The following is a 7,710-nucleotide window of genomic DNA, read 5'->3' on the forward strand; positions in this document are numbered from 1 at the left end:
TTTAAGACATTTTTTCATCAAACCAAAATCCTTAGGGCAACTAGAAGCTCCTCTTTAGGTAGCAGTCAACTCTAGACATGCAGGCTATACCAACTAACTTGTTACAAGTCTTGTGCCTTTGTGTTTGTATGATAGCAAGCATGTAGAAAAGAGAAATCTTGTTACATGTTACATGCTGGCTATCTGTGACTGCAGCTATACAGTTGAAAGATAGGTTATATTAATCCTGAAAGTGAATGTGTTTTTTCTTCCATCACATTATTGCCTATGTCTTTGGTAATGGCATGACACCCATGTTGTCACTAAAATGTGAACTGTTAACCCTGTCAACAAATGTGACTTAGTTATATCTGTATAGTATTCCCTGTTCAGGGGGATTAACTACTTTCCCATGAGTTACAAACTTTGCATCTAAGCTTGCAAAAAACATAAGTATGTTGAATTTAAGATAACTGTGGCATGTAGAAAGATACTGTCACAGCTAAATTCAAGCCTATACATAAGTGTGTACCATGTTAGGACTACCATATTATAGTTCATGAAGGATGCTGGACTGTTTGTATCCACTTATTAATATTAGACAAGTTTAAATATTCTCAACAGTTATTAATTTTTCAAATTTTTGACTGAGTATATGGTAAGATCAACAGAGTGATTAGCCATATCTGTGGTGCTTCTTACTGTAACAGAAGCTTTATTGCTTCCTGGTAACACAACAATGACTTTGAAATAAATTTCTTACAACTCTTGTTACAATAATACTGAACAGAGTCTGAAAGTGACAGAGTAATGTTAACATTTAAGCAGTGCACTCTGTAGAGTGCCTTGGCCTTTCAGTCATCACACTACAGAGGAGAGACACTACTCATCTAAAACTCTTGTGTTCCACCAACACTTCCCATTTTTCAAAGCTCTGTCTGAAAATCTTGTGGAGTTTACACATCCAACAGTGTCATGTGCCTTTGCATTGGGGGGATTTTACTCTGAGGAAATGTGTCAGATGTGGTTCTCTTAGGAAAAAAAAAAAGAAAACAGAACACAAAAAAGCAGTCATTTCCTTTCTACACAATAGTGTATGTGTCACTTCAGCTGTTGTGTGACCCTTAGCTGCTGAGATATGAGAGCGGATTTTATTAATTGCCACTTGTTCCCTGAAAAGGTTAATTGCTCTGTCATAAGACAGAGTCAGCATCACCGATGCCAGCAGTTAACACTGGATCTATAATACAGCCTTATTATCTTTGTTTCTGGGCTAAGATCTTTGGCGTATAAAATGGCAGTTGGTGTCTCTTTACAAAAAGAAATATTCAGGCAACTTTTCTGCAGTATGCAATTACTGCCTGTCCCTCATTCAAAAAAAAAAAAAAAAGGTAAAAAAAGAAAAAAAAAGTAAAAAAAAAAAATTTACAGAAGTCTGATCTCAATCTTTCAAAGAAACTGGCAGCTACAGCTTTTCCAAGTCAAGTTTGGGCTGGGAAGATGAAAATTTTTGGTATTCATTTGTCCAACAACCCTTTTATTACCACAAAGATTTCTAAAGCCACTTCATTGTTTCTGCAAGGCCTAATGAGCAAAAGTAAGGAAGTAGAGAGATCAGTAATCACAGAGTTGTAGGGGTTGGAAGGGACCTCAAGAGATCATTGGGTCCCCAGCCCCCCTGCCAAAGCAGGTTCCCTAGAGCAGGCTGCCCAGGTAGGCGTCCAGACGGACCTTGAATATCTCCGGAGAGGGAAACTCCACAACCTCCCTGGGCAGCCTGTCCCAGTGCTCCGTCACCCTCACTGTGAAGAAGTTCTTTTCCATGTTGGTGCGGAAATTCTTGTGATCCATTTTGTGGCCATTGCCCCTTGTCCTGTCCCCACAAACCACTGAAAAGAGGTTGGCCAAATCCCTCTGTCTCCCACACTTCAGGTATTCATAAACATTGATAAGATCCCCTCTTAGTCTTCTTTTCTCCAGGCTGAACAGACCCAGGTCTCTCAGCCTTTCTTCATAGGGAAGATGTTCCAGGCCCTGTATCATTTTTGTGGCCCTCCGCTGGACTCTTTCCAGGACATCCCTGTCTTTTTTGTACCAGGGAGCCCAGACCTGGACACAGTACTCCAGGTGAGGCCTGACCAGGGCAGAGTAGAGGGGGAGGATCACCTCCCTTGACCTGCTGGCCACGCTCCTTTTTATGCACGCCAGGATCCCATTGGCCCTCTTGGCCACCAGGGCACACTGCTGGCTCATGGTCAACCTGTTGTCCACAAGGACCCCCAGGGCCTTCTCCGCAGAGCTCCTCTCCAGCAGATCATCCCCCAGCCTGTACTGATACATGCGGTTGTTCCTTCCCAGGTGCAGGACTCTACACTTGCTCTTGTTAAACCTCATTTGGTTTCTTCCTGCCCATCTCTCCAGCCTGTCCAGGTCTTACTGAATGGCAGCACAGCCTTCTGGTGTCGGCCACTCCTCCCAGCTTCGTATCATCAGCGTACTTGCTGAGGGTGAACACTATTCCCTCATCAAGGTTGTCGATGAAGATGTTGAACAAGACCGGACCCGGCACCAACCCCTGGGGAACACCACTAGTCACAGGTCTCCAGCTGGACCCTGTGCCACTGATCACCACCCTCTGAGCTCGGCCAGTCAGCCAGTTCTCAACCCACCTTACTGTCCATTCATCTATCCCACAGTTTCTCAGCTTTGCTAGCAGGATGTCGTGGGAGACAGTATCAAAAGCCTTGCTGAAAGGCAATCTGAAGGACATGAGCATTTTGGGAAGTTTCTATGCTGCAACCCAGCAAGGCCTACAAGGCCTGCAAGGCCTGCACAGCACTGTAGCAGTCTAACCCCTGACTCCAAGCTCCCTCTCACCATCCTTGCCTACCTGTGGCTGCTGTGGGACTGAGGAAGTTAAAGACAACTTTCCAGGTTCAGTGTACATTAGAAGACAGGAATGAGATGGTATCATGCATACAACACCATTAGTAAATGGCAATGGTGGCTGTTACAAAGTATGTGTGAAGTAGAAAACAAGAAGGGGACGAAGCATGGAATAACAAGAAAAAAAATATTCCCTGTAGGAGATAAATCTTTTAAAGAAAAAAAAATATTTTATATAATTACATGGGCATGACACTGGGCCAAGACTGCTGTACAGCTGCCTCAACTAGGTATTTGAAAACCCCTCTCTGCAGGGTTGGCATCTTATTATTATCTCTGTAACCTCAGAGCAGTTTGGCTCGAGGGAGAGGTAACATCCCTAAACATGCACAACTCTCCTTGAGAGGAACAGGTAATAGAGAGAGAGACTGCAGTCAGTGGGGCACACGCCTTCTCACCTTTCTTAAGCCCCATCCTCAGCAGCAGCTCCTGTGGTTGATGATCTCTGCCTATTTTCTTCTCCACTATACAAGTGCTCCGTTACAGTTGTACCTCTGATAACAGTTCAAAAATATGATGTCAGTGGAGAGACAGGCTTTTTCTATTTGCAAGCAATGAAAAACAAGGGAGTGCCTTCCGCTTACAGAGGATTCTGTAGCTCTGTGAAGGAACTGACATGAAACAAGGTGCATGAGTTGCAGCATGCTGCATGTAAAAGGCAGGCAAGGAAAGCGAGTGATCTGCAGTCTGTAGCTCTACACCAGACAGCCGTACTCGCCGCACCTCCAGGAATTTTGTCCTCTGGGGATCTGTAAAGTCTTGAAAAGGTTGTGGAAATATGAGCTATTGAGGAGCTTCAGTGGTCACAAAGGAAAATCAATGCACAGCAGCTCTTCTGCAGAACCTGTTCCTTGCTTGCTGTTCAGTATCTGTTCTGCACAACCACAGGCAGCCAGAAGTCCCTCCTTTCTATATATCTATTTTGACTGCTCCTGAACTGGCTCCTTTTTGCAAAGCTCTTCTGCACAGCTTCTTCTAACGTGGCTATTCTGCACCTCTGCATTTTGCCCTCTACAGCAGCTGCTCTGTTTGTTTTTCTCCACTGGTTTTGCATCAGCTATTCTGTAGCACCATATATCCCAGACAGCAGTCTCACACTATTTTAATTTTGTTTTGACTACTTGTTTCTTGCTTGGGGCTTTGTTGGTTTACCAGAAATAAAGAATAAATATGATTTATTTATTTATTTCTTCATAAGCTCTGAAGTCTGGAGTGCTTTGCTGAGCATTTCAGGACCATAACATAGTGTAGGGTAGTGGTTTGGTGAATTATTTTATTTTATTTTTAAACTGAAGACACTACAGGATATAGAAAATGATGCTGCCTCTGTTCAGGCACTGCTAGCCAGGAACTGGTGTTCAAAGACGTGCAAGATTAAGAGCTTATCCCAGAGGTGGTGTTATGGATAGTATGGGTGTGCTCCCTGTACCCACATCTAGGGCTAAAGTCTGAGGATTGCTTTGAAGTGGGAAGAAGACCAAAAAAGGGAAGGAAAAGGGGGTGTAGCAGCATGTTTATTTTATTTTATTCCCTTTATTTACTTGGGTTCCTGTAATCTTCATTTAACTGAAGGTGCCTGGGGAAACGTCCAGGTCTGTGTTTGTCCTCATCCTTCTTCCCACAGTAGCAGATTATTTTTGCAACTTTGGTGTTCCACAAATAGTAGATTTGGTCTTGTATCCAGACCTTCCCAGTGCTTGGATCAGCAGACACAGCTTGTTGGGGTTGTGCAGTAGAAAACCGTATTGGCCACGCCATGGAGTGTAAACCTAGGCAGAAAGAAGCAGAACCACCAGCAGTCAAAGCAGAGCTGTTTAGAAGAGATTGTTGGCTGGTCTAAATCTCTATCTTTTGGCAAGCATGCAGGGCAATGTTATATTGCATTTTTCTACCAAAAAGTGCTCAACAAAATACAAAACAAACAAAAAAGAAAGAGAGAGAGAAAAAGGTATTTATTTTTTCTCTTTTGATTTTTATCCTCTGGAGAGAAAGATCAGACAAAGCAGGTCTCCCCCACTCCTCCTTCCTCTTCCCCTCCCTCTCCGTCAAAGGGCTCCTTTGGAGACTGTGAGAATATGTCAATATTAAACAGCATTTTCCTTGTAAGGCTCTCTAGAGAATAACAGAAGCAACTGCTCACTCTTTCTTTCTTCAACAAACACCAGCCAGCCTTCACAAACAGCCAACTGAGGCATAGTCAGGAAAAAACAAGTTCTTAAAGGAAGCAGTCGCCAAGGAAAATAATTGGGCAGCATGAGGGGTTTGGTGACGCAGCTGCACAGCTGCGAAGTTCAATGACTTCTCGATTGCATCCATCTGAAGTTGTGCTCCACTATGAAAAGAACTTCTACCTCCATAGCTATAAATATCTGGGCACGATGGTTTGCAGCTTGAAATCCCAGATACAGCTTGGGAAAAATAAAACAAAATCAAACCCTGACAACTAACCCAATGCACAACAAGAAAACAAGAAGCCTTCAACAATCTTCTCGGTAAGATCCTAAATGGCAGAGACAGTAAAGCTTGAGAATACAGTGCTAATGTCTTTGAAGATGATTTTCTAGCTTCTCAGCTGGTCTTGAAGATATGCACTGATACAGCAGTAGTGCCAACTTGTCTGCTCTCCTTCTGGGCAGGAGGAAACCCACATCAGGGTTGATGTCAGGTAGACTGCCAGTTGTTTCATCTGAGCTACCTGTCTAGATGTCCCTTAGCATCAAGATAAAGAAATGGTAGTTTCTTCTCCTCAGAAAGTGTAAAACAGATCCAAAAATTGTATCCTAAAGCTATTTACTACAAGCGTCCTTCCCGTAAAGAGAACCTCAGATGACTAGAATTGATGTACATGTCTGGGTCATACAAATCTCAAGGTTGGTGAGGTGACTTTCAACCCAATGATCTTACAGCAGGCTGTAACGAAGGTTTTGCCTCTGGTTACCAGCATAATTTCAATCCTAATTTCAAATAAGTAAAAAAAAATCTGAATGTTGTCTCAAGTCCAGGAGAATTAATTCATAAAGATCTGGGGCAATGGGAAAAATGAACTCTGAGTGTAGTAATAAGTGATATTTCATGGTATTGTCTAGAAGGTATATTTGGAAAAGCATTGGATACCTTTTTTAATTGAAGGTAACAAAATGATGGTTCCTACCTTACACAAAATGTTATCTGATAGAAGTTATCCGATCAGAGTCTGAAATACATTAATTACATTCGTCTTTCTAGCCATGTTACTTCTCAAGCTGTTTCTTTCCCATCTGTAAGTCCAGATGCAAGGAACATAGGAAAAATACATTGAAACCACAAAAAATACTCCCAAATACCTTTTTTATGTACATAAAAATATCTGAGCTTGAAAGTCCATTATGTTGGTAGTCTTTGTGATCAGACACCGGTGCTGTTTCTCATTGCAAGTTGTGCAGGTCACCTCCTGCAAGTTGTATATCCCCCTGAAAAACCTGCTATTGCTTACATTAGGGGCATAAAGCTGCCAGCTGTGCCTCTACAGAAAGATTTCAACATATGAAATATGTTACTCCTCTGGGATTAAATATTGCCATTCTGGTGTACTAAAATATTGCCATTCTGGCCTATAAATCTTACAATGAAATCCCACATTCAGGGGAAAGCAGGAAAAATGTTGTGGTCAGTCAAGGGAGTTCTGACATTTTGAAAAGCCCTTTACAGCTTCTCAGTGGTTTGGGATGTCAGATGTTATATGAAGAGAAGAAATCAGTGGGCAGAATGTGAGAAAGTGATGAGAGGTGCAGTGATAAATATGTACCATTGTTCCACATTTTCTTTCACCAAAATGTATGCACATATGGTCTATGTTTTTTCTGTTTTTTCTGGGTTTTATTTATTTATTTATTTATTTATTTATTTAAAATAAATTATCTGAATACTAGTGAGATTTTTTTAAGTAAAAGTTCTCTGATTTCTTGCAGACCAATACCATTAATGTTATTGGTATGAGGCTAAACAACCACAAACAGAAATCTAGCATGGTATGAGGGAGCTGAGGGAGCTCTTTCTTTTCTTTTTTTTTTTTTCTTCTTCTTTTTTTTTTTTTTTTTTTTGGGCCTCACATCTGCAACGGCAGCTGCAGAAAAAAGAAAGACATGAGTAAATCCTGGCAAATTGAAAAAGAGCAGCCTCTGAAAGCAGCCTGCCTACCTCCTGTAAATCACCACCAGCCCTTTAAAATACAGCAAGCTTTTCTACAAATTAGTTGTACCACTGAAGCAATTTAATATGTGTTGAAAAGAAAAAATGGAATCTGTACTCATTTTGCACTGATAGGCATTATGGCTTTACCTTAACTTGGGACAATATTTACAAAACATACTTTTTGAACAACTGTATTCCAAAACAGGATAGGTAATTAAATAAAATTGGTATTTTCTTAACAGAAAAGTGAACCTTGTCTAAGAGTATTTTTTTTTCATTGGGACATATTTTCATAACACTACATTTATTTTGCATAGTACTGAGGAAATATGAGCCAGTAGAGTTAATTGCTAATGCTGTCAACCATAATGGCATGGGATCAGGCAAATGAAAGATTAAGGCACAATGGCTCTCTAAAGGACACCTAAAAATTATCCCATCAACTAGCAAAACCCTCTTTGGATTTTGGGTAGATTACCGTAATTCTGTGGGCTGCTGCAGGTCAGGCATACCTTTGCCTGATGCCAATAGGTAATTGTAATGGTTGTGGGGGTTTGCAGCAATTGCTATTAATTACAACATCTGGGCAGAAATTATCTCTCCCAGCTTGCTCAT

The 7,710-nt window shown here is 41.4% G+C and overlaps 1 long non-coding RNA gene across 1 annotated transcript; it reads right to left on the bottom strand.

Moving 5' to 3' along the window:
- Positions 1–4,165: 4,165 nt before the first annotated feature.
- On the bottom strand, positions 4,166–5,199 carry LOC308194620. The gene is made up of 2 exons (XR_013950764.1): positions 5,066–5,199; positions 4,166–4,694 (listed from the first exon to the last, which is right to left on the bottom strand). It is a non-coding gene; the product is annotated as an uncharacterized lncRNA (long non-coding RNA).
- Between the last annotated feature and the right edge of the window lie 2,511 nt (positions 5,200–7,710).

Source organism: Anser brachyrhynchus, assembly GCF_964034855.1.
Source record: "Anser brachyrhynchus genome assembly, chromosome: 4".
In the NCBI taxonomy this organism is placed as follows: Eukaryota; Metazoa; Chordata; class Aves; order Anseriformes; family Anatidae; genus Anser; species Anser brachyrhynchus.